At 35.8% G+C, this 23,553-nt stretch overlaps 1 non-coding gene and 1 pseudogene across 1 annotated transcript; one reads left to right on the plus strand and one right to left on the minus strand.

The window, feature by feature from the left end:
• The first annotated feature begins 8,603 nt into the window (after window positions 1-8,603).
• LOC137751039 (vascular cell adhesion protein 1 pseudogene) lies at window positions 8,604-13,068 on the plus strand (annotated as a pseudogene).
• An 8,853-nt stretch (window positions 13,069-21,921) lies between these two features.
• TRNAK-UUU (transfer RNA lysine (anticodon UUU)) lies at window positions 21,922-21,994 on the minus strand. The gene has a single exon. It is a non-coding gene; the product is annotated as a tRNA-Lys (tRNA).
• Window positions 21,995-23,553: the final 1,559 nt, after the last annotated feature.

The following is a 23,553-nucleotide window of genomic DNA, read 5'->3' on the forward strand; positions in this document are numbered from 1 at the left end:
TCTCAGTAGCCCCTAGTAAATCATTGCACATTTAATACGGATAGAGACTATGAATCATAGTCTTAAATCATGTTTGCTTTTACTGAAAATAGATAAAACTAGTCATATTCAAAGGCATGAGCATATTTTTCACATTATATTTGATTGTACTTATATAATTTCATTTTTGATAGCTAACATATGCATATGGTTCAAAATTGGCATTCCTGTCCCAGTGACATAGTCCCCTTCCCAGAGATGGTCAGTGATACCAGTTTCTGGTACATGCTTCCAGAAATTGTTTATGTATGCACAATTACATATACAGGTATCTCACACACCTGTATAGTTAATGTTAATGCCTGCACATTAATGGTAATGTGTTATTAACATTAATAATACAGTCCTGAAAATCTGCAAGAGAATGTTAAGCAGGTGCCTATTTTTATCATTCTAATGCATCTTGTGTCATGTCAACCCCCAGACCCCCAATTTCCTAAATCATGTATAAACCACAGTAAAATGTTTATATATGTAACATACTATCATATTAGGATAAAAATTGCTTAAAACATCACCTACTAATCACCAATAATAGACTTACTAACAAACCTTTACTTTGTATGCCTGACTAGGGCATCTTCAGACACTGACTTCAGAGAAGCAGATGACTTTTGTTGACACTTGTGAGCGTCCCAAAACGTGTACATTTGATTCTTAACCTACCAATTGTGTCTGCAATATAACTTGAGGCTTTCCCAAGCATTGTTTTGTTAAAATTGTACTGAGTTTAGGTGATGTAAATGTTATTTTTCTCTATTAAAAAGTGTTGAGATATGTATATATTATTTTTTCTATACGATTTCTGTATTAGGGCTTCCATGGTGGCACAGTGGTTGAGAATCTGCCTGCCAATGCAGGGGACACGGGTTCGAGCCCTGGTCTGGGAAGATCCCACATGCCGCGGAGCAACTAGGCCCGTGAGCCACAGCTACTGAGCTGCGCGTCTGGAGCCTGTGCTCCGCAACAAGAGAGGCCGCGATAGTGAGAGGCCCGCGCACCGCAATGAAGAGTGGCCCCCGCTCGCCGCAACTAGAGAAAGCCCTCGCACAGAAACGAAGACCCAACACAGCCAAAAATAAATTAATTAGTTAATTAATTAATTACTTAAAAAAAAAAGATTTCTGTATTAAAAACTAGGAAGTGTACTATCAAAAACCAAAACCAAAACAACCAGGAACTGAGAAGTTGCCTTTTTCTGTCATTTTGCACAAATAGGTATGCTATATACACTATTTGTACACTTTTTAAAACTTGTTTTATACACACAACATTACCAATAGTTGTCTCTGGGTAGTTGGACTTTGGGTAATTATGTTCTTTTTGTTTATCTGATTTTCTGTATTCTCTACATCTTGCAACACGAAAAAAAGATTTTTAAGGATGTATATATTTTTAAATTTTTAAGTAGCTAGTTCAACTTTTAAAAAGTCACTTATGTGGACTCATTCCTCAAGCCAGATGTCATTATGTTTAAGTCCAACTCAGCCTATTCTTAATCTATGATTATTAACAGAACGTGATTCTACATATACATGGTTTCCCGATGAATCATTTCTACTTTTAATTAGAATTAATTATTGACAATTACTGTGATAACTTTAATAATGTGAACCTTAGGATGTTTATTTCATCATGTATTCAACCATTAAAAGGCAAATAATATCCTTAAACAAGAGTTTCACACTTTCACTTCCAGCTAGTTAAAATAATTTTGCCTGTTTATCAAAATCTAAAAGAAAACTTTGGACACTAAGAAACTGACAAATTAATTTTCTATATAAGGCACTTTTTTTTTTCCCTCCATTGATACTGCAATTTATTTCCCTGAGTGATCTGTATTCGAGTCTGTAAGTTACCCATGGGCGAGGCAGGCAGCAAAGGCTTCCCTGAGAAAGGCAGTTTTGATAGAAAACAGTGCATCACCTCCCCATCCTGCCAGTAATTTCCAAAAAATTACTCCAATCAAATTGACTACATCATCCCTTCATGAGAAGGCGTGTAAGGCACAGTCTTGAGAAGACTTTAAAGCCAACAGTATCACTACAGGCAAAATTATTGTAAAAATAAATCGAGAAAATGGTGCCTGTTTTAAGACTTTATATTTTGCTTATGATAGCACTATGAAAGGTGGGAAGAGCAAATCTACAATTCAGATCCACAAAGAAATAATACAATGAAAACTTAAAGCACTTTTCCAATCAACTAATACAAATAATATAAATCTGAGTTCATGATCCAGAAAAATGGCTGATGAATGACTATAATACACAATCTATTGCAATCAAACAAAATCAAGGAAGGTCAAATTTGAATTAGAATGTAAATGAAATAGAATTTCAAATAATTTAGCAATGTTTTTGCCTTCATAATCAAATATAATTTTGCTGATAGCATAATTAGAAACTATCCTTGCCCTAGAGTCAAGTGGATGTAAAGATAGAGAAAATGCATTTTGTGATTAAAAAAAAAAAAAAGATTAGGAGCTGAGAAAGAAAAACCTACCTCTTTTTCCCCAAAGTAGGGAAAATTTGCATTAAAAGACTGATTGTTGATCAAGGGTCAAATATCTACTAAATCTGGTCTCATCTAAAGTCAGCTTGGTCCTTCCGCATGCTGCTAGTGCATTCTCTTGCCTATGCTCAGCAGCATTTCTCGACTGGCCATTCTGGATCAGTGCCTAAGTTTTGACACTGCCTAGATGAGCAAGGTTAATTTCCTATAGACAGTAGGTATATGGAGAAAAACCAGAAATATTAGCAGGGTTAACCTGTCAGTCTAATAAACAAAAGAAGAGAGGACAAGGAGAGAAGAAAAAAGAGTGAGGGAATGATTTAAGTGACGATATCAAAGCATATAATAAACAGTCCACAAGGTATAAACCAACTGACCAGAGAGGGAATGCAGTGCCAATTAAGGGCCGGAGAAACTTCTGTATCACTCAAGTTGGAAAGCTTCAGTCATGTGCCATTATTTCTCCACCTAGACTTGGATCCAAATAGTCCAATCTGCCAGAAATGTGAGGTGAGTATTACAAATTTAGGTTGGAAGACAGACATCTAAACATGCAATGTGATAAATGTTAAAGGAGAGGAGAGTATAGGATGCCTTGGAATACATAGAGGGGGCAACTAGTATGAATTTAAAAGAAACATAGTTTAACTGAGGCTGAAAGGATGGGAAGAGGGTAGCCAGGCAAAGAGAAGGGAAGGGTGTTTCTCTCTTAGAGAGGGAATGGATTCTGCAAGTGCCCAAAGGCAAGAGAATTGTTAAAGAGAAGTGAATTTAGCATAGACTTGAGGAGAGTAGTGTTGAACAATGAGATAGGATTGGACATCATCAGGATACTAAAAAATCTTGTATGTCACATCAGGGACAATGGAGCCACTGAAAGTATCATAAATTAACTTGAAAAAAATCACTTACCAATGACTGGCTCTATATAATTTTACTTTTAGACTAGACACAAGACAATTTAAGCTGGAGGATAATTAAGAATTTTGCAAAGCCCCAAGAACATTGTTATAGCTTTTAATCATCATTATAGTTTAGATGAACATGGCATATCCTACAAATGGCCTTTTAACTTTATCATGGGGTATTTATTTATCATTTAGCTCCTTCTCATGAAAATACTGTATCTTTTTAAAAAATTCTGATTGTTTAGATTACAAAAAAATAAATGCTTATTATATTTTAGAATTGCTGGAAGCTTAACAAAATTTTGATGACTCATTTCATCCATAAAATGTTTTCAACATATACTTTATATATATGAACAAAAATACATGAATATATAGAATACAAATACATGTGGATATATATTGCATATGTTATGTACATAATAGTAGTACATAATTTCAAATAAATTGTATATAATTATATATTTTGTATAAAATATATACATTATAAAGTATATATAACAATAGAAATTAAAAAATAATGAGCAGAAAAAAATTAGAAATCAAAATTCTAATAGAAGAAACAGAACCTTCCCAAGGGACTTGGAAGACCCACTCTGGAGACAACTGTTATAACCCACATAAAATCTTCTGAGTTCTGATTTTTTTTTCATATACACAACAAATTCTGCACATGGGACTGTGTATTTCTTACTTGAAGAAATAAAATATTGTGTGAACATTCTTAATTTCAGGCACACTTTCACAGAAAATTAATCAAGTGTTCTTACTATTTTGATTACAAAAGAAAAATTCCAACCACAAGAATCACTGAGGTCACCATTTACTCTTGAATGCATTCAGTGTGTTATGTTGCCACAAGAATTTCAAACTTGTAAAGTTGTATGACGCTCTCGAAGCCTTATGTTTCTTACTGCAAGGAACAGAGAACAGATAGATTTTAGTATTAAAAAATTAAACCTAAGGACCTCAATAAGAGAAAAATAAAGAAGGTAAGAGGGAAAAAAATATGCACCATCATTTAAAAGGACCATCATTTAAAGGAGCATCATTTAAAAAAGGACCATCATTTTAAAAAAAGGATCATTTAAAACCCTCCAGAGGCTTCCTAGTTTAAAATAACTCAGTACTGTCTTTTCTGGACTGAGGACCTGCATTTGAACACACCACTGAAAACCCTGGTGTGGTGGCCAGACCATGGATTCTTGGGTCAGCCTGGTTTTGATCCAGCTCTGTGTGAAATTAGGCAAGATACTTAACCTTTCTAAGCCTTTGTTTCTTTATCTATAACATGGGTATGAGTGACATCTACCTACTAGGATTGCTGGATGGATTAAATGAAATAATGAAATAATATATGTGAGGTGTTTAACACAGTGCCTGGGCTGTAGTAAGCACTCAATAAATACCAGCATAATTGTTCAAAGAAATAGAAGTATACAATGAACATAGCATCACCTTTTCTGACAAAAAGCCCAGGGTTAACATAAAATATAAACACTTTTTAAGCCTTTGTTCTTACAGAATTTTGTTTTTCTTATTATCACAGTGTACTTTCAAATGTCTGTCTGAATCAATGCCATTTCATTTAGATTAAAAACTAGAAATAGCAGGCTATCAAACTTGCTTTCTGCAAAGCAGCAGGCAGAGTCCTACGGACCCAGGATGTGGAAGAGATAAACATAATTAAGTGGGAAGGGCAATGATTAGGGTAGTCTTAGCTTGTGCTAGGACAGGTCTTGCTAGTGGAAGGGCAAATGAGGTGATAATTTCAGTTCCTAAATACTAGAGCAAGAAGCTGTGAGATGGTTGTTAGGAGAGAAATGAGAAATAGTCTCAAGGAGAAAGAGGGCTGGAAAAGTACAACATACACACATGCTTCTTTCCTAAATCTAATATTTGCCTGTGTGCCTTATCACATGCCACATGCCATGCTAGGCATTTTCACAAACTGTCCTTATCTGCCTATTTTATAGATGAAACCCTAAGGTTCAGAGATTATAAATTGTTTGCTCAAGATTATACAAAGAAAATAGAAATTACAGTCAGTGGTGGCATATGTTGTTTGTAGTGATGATTATCGTGATATGGGTTAGGGACATTAGAGAGACCAGGCTCAAAGGAGCTGAGCTATGGAGAAAGAGTCTGCTCCCAGATTTTTAAGCAGCAGTTTTAGGATCTTCCACTTGACTGATAATAGCCAAATTTGCATTGAAAAGTCATTGAAGTAAAGAGATAAAAACCCTAAGAGACTTCATGTGGGTGATTTGTTGCTACAGAAGCAACTTGCTTGGTACTTGATGGTTACAGACTGAACAGTTCTTGCTTTTTGTCCAGGAAATGCAAAACTGAAGGAATACAGATTTGCCAGGCAGGGAAATAACTCATTAAGCTCATAATATGATAAGAAGAAACAAGTTGTGAGAGAAAATTTTTAAATAGAGTTTTTTCTGAACAATCTTATTTAGGCCTATATCATTGTTTAATAATAAAGTTTTATGCCTCGTTGTCATCTATTTTGCTTACTGATTGCACAATTTACAGTCACTTTGGGACAGGGGTCCTGAGGCTGATTACTAAAAAGCTTTGAAAACTTTTATCCTCATCCACAGTTAAAGCACCCAAGCATTTGAGCTACCTTTCAGAAATATTTTCAGATTCTATAGACACTAAAAAAACTGCTTCTGTGATGCTGTGGAAATAGATTGGGTATCTAAAGCCTGCACTGTAGAGACTATTTCTCACCTATTAAGACTGTGCCTATAATTAGCAGATACTATCACCAAGATGGTGGAATTTAGGCTCATCTGTTGGGGCCTATGTAGTATAGGAACTCTAGGAATCAGTGACTAAAAAGTCTGGATTTAGCTTTTGTTGTTAAAAAAAAATCTTAATTAAGCCAGACACAATAGGAGAAATGTCTGATTTCACTTACATGAGGAACCTAGAATAGACAAACTCAGAGAGACAGAAAGTTTGGTAGTTATCAGAGTCTGGGGGGAGAGGAGAGATGGGGAATTATTGTTTAATGGATACAGAGTTCCAGTTTGGGAAGAAGAAAAAATTCTGGAGATGGATATTGGTAATGGTTGTACAATGATGTGAATGTACTTTATGCCACTTAGCTGCATATAGTTAAAATGGTATGTTTTATGCATATTTTATTTACCATAATAAAAAATTCTTAAGCCACAACAATAATGTCAATAATACCTACCAGTATTGACTATTGCACTGGACAATGTGCTAAATGCTTGTCATGCACTCTCTTAGTTAACCCTTAAGGTAAGTACCAAAGAAAATGAGACACAAAAGCTTAATTCGTATGTCTAGGCTTCACACAAATAGTAAATGGTATAGCAGGCTTTGAACCTGGGTCTATTTACAAAGCCCATGCTATACCTACAACATTATATATATGGGACTTTAGAGAACTTTTTAAAGTTTATATAAAACTTTTATATTAGATTTATATTTTCATATCATACCAAAGGCAAGATTTAAATAAATAAAAACATCAAAGCTCAGTGTTCTAACACTAACAAGTGACTTTATTCTCAGGTGATGCTTTTTCAACTCTCCTTCATCTACAGAACTTTAAACACACAACAGAGGCAATCTCAGGGAACAGCATCCATCCTTGTCTCTGACAGTACAGTGTAATTTTGATAGTAAGATGGAGGAGGGGGAGAGTGAATTTATTCTTTCCCCTTCTGTTCCCTACTGTTGTTTCAGATCACAGTGCCACTAGATGGCCTCTTTTATGATTTCAGGAATGGACTTGTTACTTTATGATTTTGCCCTCATATCGTACTCTGCTCTCAAAACTGTCCCCCCTCTGGCCTGGGTAATCCATCAGGGGCCCAACCTCCCCTAGTTTCACAAAGGTAGGCAAATGACTCCAGCAGAGACAGAATCGTTTTGAAGGAGTGTTGACTTTGCTGCCACTTAAGAAAAACCTGCCTGAAGATGAGGCCAGTACTTAGAAAACCAGAGCCAAGAAATGGAGAGTTGTCTTGACGCCACTTTAAAATATCTGGCTTTTATTTATTTATGGCTGCATTGGGTCTTCATTACTGCTTGCGGGCTTTCTCTAGTTGCAGCAAGCGGGGGCTACTCTTCGTTGCGGTGTGTGGGCTTCTTATTGAAGTGGCTTTTCTTGTGGAGCATGGGCTGTAAGCACGTGGGCTTCAGTAGTTGCAGCACACGGGCTCAGTAGTTGTGGCATACGGAGTTAGTTGCTCCGCGGCTTGTGGGATCTTCCTGGACCAGGGATCAAACCTGTGTCCCCTGCATTGGCAGGTGGATTCTTAACCACTGCACCACCAGGGAAGTCCCAAAACATCTGGCTTTTGTTCCAGGAATGCCTGGCACACAATGAGCACTGGATTATATTTTCCTTGAAATAACATAATGTCTGATCAACTTATGAGAACTCCAAGATCTTGATTTCTGAAATGTGGCCCTGAACGCAATCTCTTCTCATTCCACTTCTCCCATTCATTCATTCATTCACTGAATATTTATTATGTAGCAGGTGAGACAACTCAAACAGAAGTCATAATCTGCGGTGAATGTAGCATCAGAAACATTTAGAGTATTATACGCGCACAAAGGAAGCACCTCTGCCTCTGTGGGAAGAGCATTCCAGGCTGAGGATGGAAGGTGCAAGTTCTCAGGGGGCTATGTTTGGTGGGTTCAAGGACACCATGGAGGCCAGTGTGGCCTGTCTCCTTTGTTTCCGCCTTTCTCCCCCTGTGAAGGTGGTTATCCATGCAATGTGCCCTTTAGTTTATCTTTTTCCTTTCTTCCTTGGAGAGAAGATCTCTTTCACTCCTAAGGCTATGAATAGATGACTCCCAACACAAATCGTCAGTCTTAATCTCTCCACACAAATCCAGGCATTTTCAATTGCTTTCATGAAACCTCCACTTGGATTTCCTCCTCATTCCTTCAGATCTACATGTTCCCCAAAGAATTCATCATCCTCTCCACCCCAAACACACCCAACCAGCTCCTCTTCTTTGTAATACTTTCCTTGACAATGGCCCATTATTACTGAATCAGTGAGGCTTACAACTTTGGAGTCACCTTTCCTTCCCCCTCGCTGGTGTCTCACGTGTAATCACATACTTAGGCCAGATGACAAACTGTCCAAATTCCAAGGATGGCCCCCACGAAAGTTCTAAACCAGAACGAACATGTGTAATTGGGCAATCATTCTCTGGCTATTGCAACCAAGAGGAAATTATTTTTTTTCCTTTTTGACTCACCTGCAACATTTATCTTTACCTGAAAACTTTTATGGAGGTAAAATCTGGAAAACCACAAACCACACTTCCAGATGAGCTTCCATGGTTAATGCGTTGTGAACAAATCATTTTAAACACAGTGAAAACACTTGAGTGCAAGTGTTTATGCATCACTACACTTTGACTTAAGACAGTTGAGATTGCCAGTTGGGTTTCCCTGTGCTGTTTCTAAGGTGCCCAGAGATTCTAAACTATTCTGTCTTAATTTTATCCTGTCATTGAAGTGATGTGAAGTCTCAAAATTCACTTCAATGCTGTGCAAGGGCTTCTAAACAGCTCAAGCTTTCCTCATTAAGACAGCACTCCTATTCTCTCCATTAGTTTTTAACTTTTTATTTTATATTGGAGTGTAGTTCGTTAACAATGTTGTGATAGTTTCAGGTGTACAGCAAAGTGATTCAGTTATACATATACATATATCAGTTCTTTTTCAAATTTTTTTCCCATCTAGGTTGTTACATAATATTGAGCAGAGTTCCCTGTGTTATACAGTAGACCCTTGTTGGTTATCCATTTTAAATAGAGCAATGTGTACATGTCAATCCCACATTCCCTAACTATCCCTTCCCCCCATCCTTCCCCCTGGTAACCATAAGTCGTTCTCTAAGTCTGGACATATATCCAGGGAAAAACATGGTCTGAAAGGATACATGCACCCCAGTGTTCATTGCAGCACTGTTTATAATAGCCAAGACATGGAAGCAACCTAAATGTCCATCGACAGAGGAATGGATAAAGGAGATGTGGTACATAATACAATGGAATATTACTCAGCCATAAAAAGAAATGGAACTGAGTTATTTGTAGTGAGGTGGATGGACCTAGAGTCTGTCATACAGAGTGAAGTAAATCAGACAGAGAAAGAGAAATATCGTATGATACCACTTATATGCAGAATCTAAAAAGAAATGATACAAATGAATTTATTTACAAAACAGTAACAGTCTCTCCATTTATTTTTTTAACTTTCAAGCGTCACTTCTTTAGAAAGCATTCCCGGCAGCTGGGCCCACGTTAGTGGCGGGCCGAGGTGAACGGTGGCTGAGGTGTGGGAAGTGGCATGGAGCCGAGCCTGGAACTGCGGAAGCGTGGGGGGACCACAGTAGAAATCCTCAGGGGCAAGAAAGAAAGGCTGGACCTCGAAGTCCCTGAGCAACTCTTCTCCTTGGATTTGGGGAACCTGCCCCCTCATCTTTAAAAAAAAAGAAAGAAAGAAAGGAAGAAAGCATTCCCTTATTTATCAATACTTTAGTCACCCTCATGTGCTTTGTGGTACTGCAGCATTCAAGCCAAAATATTTGCCAATTCTGATTGAGAAGTAGGCAGTCCATATGAACAGTAAAAAATAATTTATCAAGAATAATTAAAATTCCATTTTAATGATTTCAAGAATTCATGGTGGTTGTTTGGCCTGATGCAACCCAACACTGGAGCCTCCCCAGCTCTTTGGTGGGGCTAATGGCGGACTCTGGGAGGACTCACATCAAGGAGTAGTTCCCAGAGCTTCTACTGCCAGTGTCCTTGTCCCCGTGGTAGGCCACAGCCACCCCCACCTCTGCAAGAGGCCCTCCAACACTAACAGCTCAAGCTTTTAAAATCAACATCTTCCCTGAATCCAAAATTATTGCTCAGATTGGTGACTCAGTCTCACTGACTTGCAGCACAACAGGCTGTGAGTCCCCATCGTTCTCCTGGAGAACTCAGATAGACAGTCCGCTGAACGGGAAGGTGAGAAATGAGGGGACCGAATCCACGCTGACCATGGATCCTGTTAGTCTGCTGAATGAACACTATTAATTGTGCACAGTGATTTGTGAGTCTCAGAAACTGGAAGAAGGAATCCTAGTGGAGATCTACACTTTCCCTAAGGACCCAGAGATTCATTTGAGTGGCTCCCTGGAAGTTGGGAAGCCAGTCACAGTCACGTGTTTGGTCCCTGCTGTTTACCCATTTGAAAAGCTGGAGATAGAATTACTAAAAGGCAACCGTTCCGTGAAGACAGAGAACTTTCTGGAGCCTTCAGAAATGAAGTCCCCGGAAACGAAGAGTTTGGAAGTAAACTTCCCTCCTATTGATGAGGATATTGGGAAAGATCTTGTTTGTCAAGTTACAGTACACATTAATGAAATTGATTCTCAACCCCAAGTAAGGGAGACTACAAAAAAACTGCAAGTCTACGTCTCATGCAAGGACACAGTTATATCTGTGAATCCCTCCACAAGCCTGCAAGAAGGTGACTCAGTGATGATGACATGTACCAGTGAAGGTCTACCAGCTCCACAGATTTTTCTGGAGCAAGAAATTAGACAATGGGAATCTACAGCTCCTTTCTGAGAATTCAATGGGCAACTCTCACTTTAATTGCTATGAGGATGGAAGATTCTGGAATTTATGTGTGTGAAGTAGTTAACCTGGTTGGGAAAGACAGAAAAGAGGTGAAATTAATTGTTCAAGAGAAAATGTTTACTGTAGAGATCGCTCCTGGATCCCAGATTGCTGCTCAGATTGGCGACTCAGTTGTGTTGACCTGTGATGTCACGGGTTGCGAGTCCCCATCTTTCTCTTGGAGAACCCAGATAGACAGCCCTCTGAATGGGAAGGTGAGGAGTGAGGGGTCCAAGTCCACGTCGACCCTGAGCCCTGTGAGATTTGAGAACGAACATTTTTACCTGTGCACCGTGACATGTGGGCATAAGAAACTGGAAAAGGGAATCTAGGTGGAGCTCTACTCCTTCCCTAGAGATCCAGAAATTGAGATGAGTGGTCTGTTAGTGAGTGGAAACCCGGTCACTGTAAGCTGCAAGGTTCCTGATGTGTATCCTTTTGACCGGCTAGAGATTGAATTACTTAAAGGGGAGAGTATTATGAAAAGTAAAATCTTTTTGGAAGATGTAAGTAAGAAATCCCTAGAGACCAAGAGTTTGGAAATGACCTTCATTCCCACCACTGAAGATACTGGAAAAGTTCTTGTTTGTCTGGCTAAGTTACCTATTGATGAAATGGACTTTGAACACAAACAAAAGTAGAGTACACAGGTACTATATATTAATGTTGCTCCCGGGGATACAACCCTCTTGGTCAGCCCCTCCTCTATCCTGGAGGAAGGTAGATCTGTGAATATGACATGCTCTAGCGATGGCCTTCCAGCTTCGAAAATCCTGTGGAGCAGGCTGCTAAGTAATGGGGATCTACAGCCTCTTTCTGAGAATATCACTCTCACCTTAACGTCTACAAAAATGGAAGATTCTGGTATTTATGTCTGTGAAGACATTAACCAGGTTGGAATAAGCAGAAAAGAAGTCAAATTAATTATCCAAGTTGCTCCAAAAGATATACAACTTAACAGCTTTTCCTTCTGAGAATGTCAAGGAAGGAGACACTCATTATCTCCTGTACGTGTGGAAATGTTCCCCAAACTTTGATAATCCTGAAGAAAAAAGCAGAGTCAGGCTACATAGTGCTAAAGTCTACAGATGGTGCATATACCATCCACAGGGCCCAGTTAGAGGATGAGGGAGTATATGAATGTGAATCTAAAAATGAAGTTGGCTTGCAATTAACAAGCATAACACTTGATGTTAAAGGAAGAGAAAGTAACAAGGACGATTTTTCTCCTGAACTTCTCTTGCTCTATTTTGCATCCTCCTTAATAATATCTGCCATTGGAATGATTATTTACTTTGCTAGAAAAGCTAACATGAAAGGGTCATACAGTTTTGTAGAAGCACAGAAATCAAAAGTGTAGCTAATGTTTGAAATGTTCAGAGATACTATTTATCAGTTCAAATCCTCAATACTGCTCATCATTCCATGAGGAAAACAACAAGCTAGGAGTCCAGACTTCCTTGAATGTAGTAAACTCTTGGAAAGAAATGGCTGCCTATGCCCCTTGTTGTGAGCAAGAAGCCAAAGGAAAATTTCATCCTAAAAAATAGGCACTACCTTTGAGATGTGATAACTGGAGTAGTTTCTTGATGTGTATATGCAATAACATGACTTGTATATATGTAAAATAAAACTATGCCATAGCAAGTTTGCTTGGAATATCAGCACACTCTAGTCACATTTCTAAAATTATTAAAATGTTGCTTGGACCGACTGTTATAACTTAATGCATGTTAATATTGATTGGCAGCTGAACCATGTCATCTTTGTAATATTTTATTTCCTTTAACAAAATTTTATTCCTATAAAGTTCATAAATGACAATTCCATGTTTTGTAAAGATGCTAGAGTTTTACATTGTTATAGGCAAATGATAAACCAAGAGGGCACTGGGTTGACTTTCAGGTACTGAACACTTCAACCTATGGTAAAATGGTTGATTGGATTTCTCTGGATGGTACTGACATGGTACGGAGACGTTTTATGATATTGTTTGTTCATCAGACTCTTGTGTAACTTTCCCAATGAGGTCTAAAAATGCAACTTCTTTTGATTTTCTTTTGTAAATGTTTAGGTTTTTTTGTATAGTAAAGTGATAATTTCTGGAATTGAAAAAAAAAAAAGAATTCGTGGTAACTCTAGTCAGGATAAATATTGCCAGTTAAGAATTAATATGAAGCATAACAAAATATCAGTGGAGGAAATTATTAGCAAAGCAACATAAAGTAGAATTATATAAGGTATGTAAATTATCCCTTGTCAGAAGATTGCTGACTCTGAAAATTTAATGTCAGCTACAAATTAGGAACACAGTTAATATATTTATCTCTAAACGTTTTCCTTGCTCTAGGGCAGCATGCTTGTCAAATTTTTCACACTATGGCACACGTAGACAATCATCTTTGTGTAGTGCACTGGTGTAAGTAAATGAAGCTGCTCACAGACATGGGAACAGACCAGGGTTCTGGGCTCCAGGTCCTGTCCATCAATCCCAAGGGCTGAGAAGGCCCATATCTGAACATATTTGTCACCCATTCATGATTGAGAAGCTCTAGTCTTGAAAATGGGAAGGCAGCATAGCATAGTGGTCCTAAACTCATCTTTGAAATCAAACTGTGTTCTCAAGCCCTTCTTAGCCATGAGAGCTCTCTGACTTTCAGTTTCCTCGCGTGTAAAGGGGGCTAATCAATTCTACCCCACAGAGTTAGATCACCCCTGAAAGTGCTTGGAATTATGTCTGATACACAGCAGGAGCTCAAAAAAAGTTAGCTGTTACCTTGTACTCAAACTTTGGTACTATCCAAATACGAGTAAGCCAGATCATACGGAGTAAAGAGGTACACAAACTTCCCAGGAGATGAATGGGTCACTAGAGTTAGTGCTACATTATAACCATTGAAATCTTCATGCTCTGCCCTTAAGAGCCGTGTCACATATAAACTAGATTGTGGCTTACATTTTCCCAAAGAATAATTCTAGATATACAATAGAATTCAATGGGCAAACATGATCTAATTTACAGTATTTTAAACACATAGTTCCATTTCAGAAATGAAACTATTTTCTACATTAAAGAAAATATCATTTAAATTACTTATTTTGACTATTAAGAACCTAAGACAATATGGGTAAGTATTCTTACCTGGAAACTTTATAAAATTGAATGTGAATTTCATGAAGTCAAGAAGTAATTTTACTTACCTTGAAAAGAGCCAAAATATGTGAATCAAACCGAATAGTTGTTAATATGAAAGGAGAGTTAATACTTAAATATTAAATAGAATTAATTTTCAGAGATTCTATCTCATTCATGTCATTAGCATCTCATTTAGCCAATTCATATGTTCCATGGCAGAAGGGTAAATTTAATGGGTACTTTTTTCCCGCTAGAACATATAATTCATATCTGAAATCTGTTGAGAGTTATTTTGAGTTCTTTATATTTTCACCTATGGAGAATTTGCTATAAAGGAATCTCTTTACAAAATTACACAATAATTTTGAATGGAATAGTATTTTATACTTTCAAGAAGCATAAAAAAGAAGAAAATCCAAGATGAACACATTTTCAACCTTAATTTCTAATGGCGCAGGGGTCAAAAGAAAGATACATTTATTGTTATTATTTCTAGTGACAAGAATAAGTCTGTGTATCTGAAGAAAGGGATTTCACATGCAAATATGCTCTGGCTCACAGACATTTCGGTGACTACTTTTTATTTGTTTTGTTTTGGTTTTGGTGTGTTAATATGGGGTAGATTGTCTATATACCTTCGCAGTTACATGTATAATGATGACAATAAGCTGATCATATATACAACACTTTTGCCTGAAAACATAAATGCTTTGCTGTAGTTTTAATCACAACTTAAAGGCAACAAGCCACAGTAATCATAAAATGGTATTTTTAAGTTTAGAAAAAGTTTATTTTTAACTGAGTAACGTTAAGATAATTATGTAATTTTCTTTCTCTGATTAATATATATGTACATATATTTATAAAATATAGTTTTAAAATTGAAAAACAGTAACAGCACTTTTAGAGTGGAACAAATATCAGAGGAAAAAATGGTAAATAGCTTTTTATTACAAAAGTAGACAATATTTAAATGATTAACATAATCTATATAAATTATTACTATGTTTCACTTACATATACTCAGAAATCATTTAGATAAACATAATATTTTTGATTGTTTGCAACCCATTGAGTTAATGTGGATTTCTGGTTCCATAAAGAATGCTTACAGTTTTAAAACACTGTTTTAGGTGATGATATTTTCAGGGTAATTGATTTCTTTCCCCTTCATTTCCGAATATCTGTGTGTGTATGTCTACAATAAATTCCCACTTTTAAGAAATAAATTTCATTTTATTGTAGATGCCTCAGATATTTTAGAACTTGGGAAATAACACCGAGTAAAATGTTAATATACTTTACCATTTTAGCATTTTATTAAATTAGGTATTGATAATCATGATTTCAGAGCTTTTGGACACAATCAAAAAGAAAAAAATAATTTAAAAATTATAAATATAGAAATAACTTGGTTATTATTTATATTAGAGATAATAATACCAATTTTTATTTGTTGCTCTGGTGCTTAGCACTGTAGGACATAGGAGATAAAGTGAAGCATTGAAATAATTATGATGCCAGAACACTTGGTCACTACCTTAGGAGAGCTGATGATTTTTAATTGTGAGCAGATGAATTTTTGATGTTACAATAATGCTTATCTGTTATTTGAAAATAACTAGGAAATAAATGTTTGAGTCATGGCTCTGACCTTTACTAGTTCTATGACCTTGGGCAAATTAACCTCTCAGTGCTTGGTTTGCTCATATATACAATGGAGATAATAGTAGCACTTACTTCATAGCGTTGTGCAAGAATTAGTAAATTAAAACAGAAAAATACTTAGAACCTTGCCTGAGTAATAGGCATTCGATCAATGTTAGCTATTTTAGTTGTTTTTCATGAAAGTGTATATTTCCCTGCAGTGTTACATATGTTGGATGTTTGTGTGTTTGTTTCTTAAGCTTTGGCAGTTTAACAAAATAGTATCATCATCATCTTCATTTATATTTTCTTCATTACTAGATTGAATTCTTTTCAAATTATTTACAGTCTGCGTGAATTCTCCAGAGAATTATTCTGAGTGAAATAGAGCCATTGCCAAAAGATTACATATTGTATGGCTTCATTTATATAACTTTTTAAAAAATTTTTAAATGTTTTAATTTGTTTCAAAGTTAAACCCAAGACACACTGACTTCACAGGAAATCCAATGAGAAATGTTTTTCTAGGCTGAACACCTGTTTCCCCTTAGTCTCCCCACAAAAAACATTACATGTTAATTACTTTCATTTTACAATCACTGCTAAATAAACATTTTTAATATAATAATAAGTCAGTAAGGGAACTGAACCTGATGCAGGATTGAAATAATGCAGTTTTCCATGAAGATATCAAAGCCATATTTTTCACCTCAACTTCCAACATTTCACGTAGGTTAAGGACGTCCCTCAAGAATCTCTAAGCCCTCCTTCCCCCAGCTTCTAACTCATGGCATTCTGCATGGCAGGCCTCCTGAGAGTCTAGGGCATAAGAGTTTTGGGGGCTTCAGAAAGCGGGCTGCGGACCCCCTGCCTGAGGCTTTGGTTTGAGCCCTGGATCCGGCCTTACTTGTGTTTCCCCGCAAGGATGGCATCTCAGTCTTTCCTGAAGTTGGGCGCCATGCAGAATGCCATGAGTTATATAACATTTTTGAAACACTGCAGGGGGCGTGTGTTCGATCCCTGGTCAGGGAAAAAAGATCTCACATGGCGCGCAGCACGGCAAAAAAAAAAAAAAAAAAAAAGAAATGACAAAATTATAGTAATGAAGACCAGATTAATGGTTGCCAGGATTAATTAGGGGGTGGGGACAGGAGAGAAGTGGGTGTTGCTATGAAAAAGGAAAATGAGGAATTCTTGTGGTGATAGAACTGTAATATATCTTGACTGTAGCAATAGTTGTGATATCCCTAGTTTTGATACTGTACTATACTTATGCAAGATGATACCAGTGGGAGATACTGGGTAAAATTTCTGTGGTATCTATTATTTTCTTATATTAAAAAAAGCCCCAAAACTCCCTACACAGAAAACCCCAGGATCAGATGGCTTCACTGGCAAACTTCACCATTTTTTTTTTCCCTGAGACATGTCTTTAGTTGTAAACAAATCTGTTCTGATTTGCCTATTTTCATTTTCTTTTTTAAATTATTATTGCTAATTAATACTGTTTGTAATTCTTTCAAAAAATTTAAATTAGATTTATTTAAACTAAAATAACAAAACAAAAACAATTCACCCCACCCATGGCCTCTTGCAACCACCAGTCTGTTCTCTGTATCTATGAGCATTTTTTTTTTAAGATTCCGCATGTAAGAGAGATCATATGGTATTTATCTTTCCCTGCCTGACTTATTTCACTTAGCATAATGCTGTCAAGATCCATCCATGTTGTTGCAAATGGCAACGTTGTATTATTTTTATGGCTGAATAATATTCCATTGTAGATATATACCACAATTTCTTTACCTAGTCACCATCGATGGACACTTAGGCTGTTTCCATATCTTGGCTATTGTAAATAATGCTGCAGTGAACATGGACATGTATCTATCTTTTTAAGGTAGTGTTTTTTTCCCCTTTGGATAAATACCCAGAAGTGGAATTGCAAGATCATATGCTAGTTCTGTTTTTAATTACTTGAGGGACCTCCATACCATTTCTCATAGTGGTTTCACCAGTTTACATTCCCACCACAGTACACAAGAGTTCCCTTTTCTTCACATCCTTGCCAACACTTGTTATTTCTTATATTTTTGATAATAGCCATTCTGAAATGTGTGAGGTGGCATCTCATTGTGGTTTTGATTTGCAGTTCCTTGATGATTAATGATCATGAGTATATTTTCATGTACCTTTTGGCCATCTGAATGTCTTTTTTGGAAAAATGTCTATTCAGGTGTTCTTCCCATTTTTTAAATTGGATTGCTTTTTGCTGTTGAGTTGTGTGAGTTCTTTGTACATGTTGGATATTAGCCCCTTATCAGATATATGATTTGCAATTATTTTCTCCCATTCAGTAGGTTTACTTTTCATTTTGTTGATATTTTTCTTTGCTGTGCAGAAAATTTTTAGTTTGGTGTATTCCCAATTGTTTATTTTTGCTTTTTTGCTTTACTTTTTGTGTCAGATACAAAAAAATCATTGCCAAGACCCATGTCAAGGAGCTTACTGACTATGTTTTCTTCTAGGAGTTTTATTGTTTCAGGTCTTATGTTCAAGCTTTTAATCCATTTTGAGTTAATTTTTGTGTATGGTGTAAGATAGTTGTCCAGTTTCATTCTTTTGCATGTGGCTGTCCAATTTTCCCAACACTATCTATTGAAGAGACTGCTCCTTTCCCAATGTGTATTCTTGGTTCCTTTGCTGTAAAGGCTCTATAGTCTGTTCCATTGATCTATGTGTCTGTTTTTATTCCAAAAATTATATTGTTTTAATTACTATAGCTTCATAATATAGTTTGAAATCTGGAAGTGTGATGCTTTCAGCTTTATTCTTTCTCAAGGTTGCTTGGCTCTTTGGGGTTTTTGTGGTTACATATAAATTTTAGGATTGTTTGTTCTCTTTCTATGAAAAATACCATTGGAACTTTGATAAGAATTACACTGAATCTGTATATTGTTTTGGATAGTATGGATATTTTAACAAAATTAATTTCTCTAGCCTATGAACATGGAACATCTTTGTATTTATTTGTGTCTTCTTCAATTTCTTTCATTAACGTCTTTTAGTTTTTAATATACAGATCTTTCACCTGCTTGATTAACTTTACTCCTAGGTATTTTGTTCTTTTTGATGCAATTGTAAATGGGATTATTAATTTCTCTTTATGATAGCTCATATACTAATAAGCATACACAGCATATTTTTGTATATTGATTTTGTATCCTGCAAGTTAATTGAATTTCTTTATTAGTTCTAATAGTGTTTTGATGGAGTCTTTAGGGTTTTCTGTATATAATATCATGTCATCTGCAAGTTTCTTCTTCCTTTCCAATTTGAATTCCTTTTATTTCTTTTTCTTGCCTAATTCCTCTGGCTAGGACTTTCAATGCTATGTTAAATAAAAGTGGTGAGAGTGGACATCTTGTCTTGTTCCTAATCTTAGAGGAAAAGCTTTCAGCTTTTATTATATTGAGGTATGTTTCCTCTATACATGCTTTGTTGAGAGTTTTTATCATACATCCGTGTTGAATTTTGTCAAATTCTTTTTCTGCATCTATTGAGATGATCATATCATTTTTATCCTTCACTTTACAAATGTGGTGTATCACACTGATTGATTTGCAGATGTTGAACCATTCTTGCATCTGGGGAATAATCCCATTTGATCATGGTGTATGATCCATTTAATGTATTGTTAAATTTGATTTGCTGATATTTTGTTGAGAATTTTTGCATCTATATTCATTAGGAATAGCTTGCAATTTTCTCTTTGTGTGTGTGTGTGTGTGTGTGTATGGCAAACTCATCTGGTTTTGGTATCAGGTTATACTGGCCTTGTAAAATGTGTTTGGAAGAGTTCCCCACTATTCTATTTTTTGGAAGAGTTTGAGGAGAATTTGTATTAATTCTTCTTTGAATATTTGGTGAAATTTCACCAGGAAGCCATACGGTTCTTGATTTTTGTTTGTTGGAAGGTTTTTGATTACCGATTCAATCTCCTTGTTAGTTATTGGTCTGTTTAGATTTTCTATTTCATCATAATTTTGTTTTGGTAGGTTGTATGTCTCTAGAGATTTATCCATTTTTTTCTAGGTTGCCCAGTTTTTTGGCATATAATTGTTCATATTGGTCTCACAATCCTCTGTACTTCTGTGGTATCAGTTATAATATCTCCTTTTTCATTTCTATTTATTTGAATCTTTTTTTTCATTGACTCTAGCTAAATGTTTGTCAATTTTGTTAACTTTTTTTCCAAGAACCAGTTTTACTGGTCTTTACTATTGTCTTTTTAGTCTCTTTCATTTATTTCTGCTCTAATCTCTGTTATTTCCTTCCTTCTAACTTTGGGCTTTGTTTGTTCTTCTTTTTCTACTTCCTTAAGCTGTAAAGTTAGGTTGTTTATTTGAGATTTTTCTTGTTTCTTGAGGTAGGTGTTTATCTGTATGAACATCCCTCTTCAATCTGCTTTTATTGTATCCCATAAATTTTTGTATGTTACACTTCCATTTTCATTTGTCTCAAAGTATTTTTTGATTTCTCTTTTGACTTCTTCTTTGACCTATTTGTTATTCCACAGCATATTTATTCTCCAGTTTTCTTTGTGTAATTAATTTCTCATTTCTACCATTGGTTAGAAACAATGCTTGATACAATTTCACTCCCCTTACATTTATTAAGACTTGTTTTGTGGTCTAACACATGATATATCCTAGAAAATGTTCTGTGTACACTTGAGAAGAAGTTGTATCCATTGCTTTTGGATGGTACCTTTTGTAAATATCTGTTAAGCCCAACTTGTCTAACATGTCATTTAAGGCAGATGTTTCCTTATTGATTTTTTTTTGTCTCAATGATCTATCAATTGGCATAGTGGGGTATCAAAGTCTCCTACTATTATTGTATTGCTGTCTATTTCTCCCTTTGGGTGTGTTAATATTTATATATTGAGATGCTCCTATGTTGGGTGCATAAATATTTTAAATGTTATATCCTTTGGTTGGATTAACCCCTTTATCATACCCCTTTTTGTCTATTATTATTTTTGTCTCTTAGTCTTTGTTCTAAAGTCTATTTTGTCTGATATAAGTATAAATACTCCAGCTTTCTTTTGGTTTCCATTTGCAATGAATATCTTTTTCCACCCCTTCACTTTCAGTTTGTGTATATCCTTACAGCTAAAGTGTGTCTCTTGTAGGCAGCATGTAGATAGGTCTTGTTTTTTTAATCTACTCAGCCACCCTATGTCTTTTGATTGGAGAATTTAGTCCATTTATATTTAAAGTAATTATTGATAGGTATGTGCTTATTGCCATTTTGTTAATAGTTTTCTTGCTGTTTTTTGTAGTTCCTCTCTGTTCCTTTCTTCCTCTCTTGTTCTCTTCCTTTGTGATTTGATGACTTTCTGTAGTGGTATGCTTATATTCCTGTGTCTTTACCTTTTGTGTACTTTCTGTAGGTTTTTACTTTGTGGTTACCATGAGGCTTACATATAACAACTTATATCTAAGTCTATTATAGATATCTATAAAACTCCAAGAAAAATAAAATGAAAATAAATTGGGAAAAATACTTCCTATACAAATATCAAAGGGTTAATCAATTAATCAATAAATTACCCCATTTTTATGGAATATGAAAATTTCTAAGGTATTGATAAAAGATTTAAGAAAATAAACATTGAATTACTGAAAGTAAAGAAAGAAACTAATTTCTAAACCTTAATGACTGTACTTATTACACTGAGCTCTACAATATCCCTCAGTGAATTTGTGAAAGTATTCAGAAAGTTTCTATTAAATTCACAAAAAAATTAAATGTTCTTGTTTTCAATAATGCAGAAAAGGAAAGAGTCTCTGGTATAGTATAATTATGAGTATTAAATTATATTCCCTAGCATTTATATCACATATGAAAAGTGAAAAATTATTTACAGTCAACATTTTTTTTGGGCCACATCACGTGGCTTGTGGAATCTTAGTTCCCTGATCAGGGATTGAACCCGGGCCCTCGGCAGTAAAAGTGCGGAGTCCTAACCACTGGACCACCAAGGAATTCCCTAGAGTCAACATTTTTGAATATTTATTAAATACAGTGAAGTAAGTAAATCATATTCCATCTACACAAGGTCATATTAATTTTAGTATTCAGTAAGTCAACAAATGTTTGTAATGTATCTACTTGATACCAAGCACTATTCTAGGTGTTGGCAATACAGTGATGAACAAAACAGGGAATAAGACAAGTGCCTCTGAGAGAATGAGGGTGTTGAAGTAAAATAATTAAATATGCATTAGTACCTATGACTAAGACTCCATGGAACATCTGGTTTCTGTATTTCTGCTTCAGCTGAGCCCTATTCAGGGTCCCTGGTCTATTCTAAGAAAGAGAAGAAAAGCAGTTGTGTACAGGCTAGTGATAAGGAAGAGAGACTTTCTCCAGCTGGCCCCTTCTTTTACTCTGTGCAATGGCAAATACCATTCAAGTAACTCAATATGCTACTACTACTGATTTTACTATTAAAATTTTGGAGGGTTAGAGCCAGGAACTCTAGCTATGCTTGTTCATAAACATGAGAAGGACAGAAAACACGAACTGAGGGAAATGTCAGGGCCAAACTCCATTTAGTGAAGTCTTTCACAGGTGAATGGCAGAGCTGAGATAGAACTCTTTCTATTAAATTGACAGATCAAGTAAGATTCTTCAAGTCTTTCAACATCAGCTTTCTAAAGATATCTCTTAATACAATTTTGTAAGGGTGTACAAAGTACATATCCTATGGACACTGGACCAGATATCTTCCTTGGAATCACTATGAATATCTGTGACATCTTCCTAGAAATCCCCCTGCCAAAATGTCATCAGGATCATCCATTTTATCCTGCTTCTAGGAAGAACTGTTTTAATGGCTACTTAGTTTTGTTTTTCTTTCCCATTCACCAGTTACTGGGGTACCCAAAAAGCCAACGACCTATCTTTAAAAATAAAAATGCCAACTGTTTTTATTGAACTCGTGTAATAGCAAACATGTAAAATATATAAAATCAATCCACATATGTTTTGTATCTTTCAGAGACAGAGTTAAAATTTTGTGAAAGAATACTTAAGTAGTCTCAAGCTAATTATATTTCTTAAGAAAACTCTCATTTACAATCCCCTTTGTTGATTATACTGATAGTGAATTGAAAGTGACAGTAGTTTTCTCTCTCTTATATATGTAATAAGGCAAATAGTTATGTTTGTTAATGCTAGGAAGCTTCTAAATGAGCCCCAGGAGAAACAATAATTCCCAAGTTCTTATAAGGAATAAGCCTATTATTGCATGTGCAAATTTAAAACCAGATTTAGAGCTCATCTGTTTTCAGCTACTATTGCAATGGAGGATAACGCTGGAAGGAAGGCATGGTCAGTCCACCTGAGGGAAAATTACCATAGAGAGAGAGGAGCTGACAAACCTAGCACTCTGGCACGCCTTCCTCTTGGATAAATATGCAGATCCTATCTACTTTGCATTTTAGAAGTATGGGACAGATGAGCAATTATTTAAATAGGTTCCATCAGAATTGGTCTACTTAACTGCTTTCCTCCTTTAACTGATACGCAAATGTTGGAG

Source organism: Eschrichtius robustus, chromosome 17 (genome assembly GCF_028021215.1).
Source record: "Eschrichtius robustus isolate mEscRob2 chromosome 17, mEscRob2.pri, whole genome shotgun sequence".
NCBI lineage: Eukaryota > Metazoa > Chordata > Mammalia > Artiodactyla > Eschrichtiidae > Eschrichtius > Eschrichtius robustus.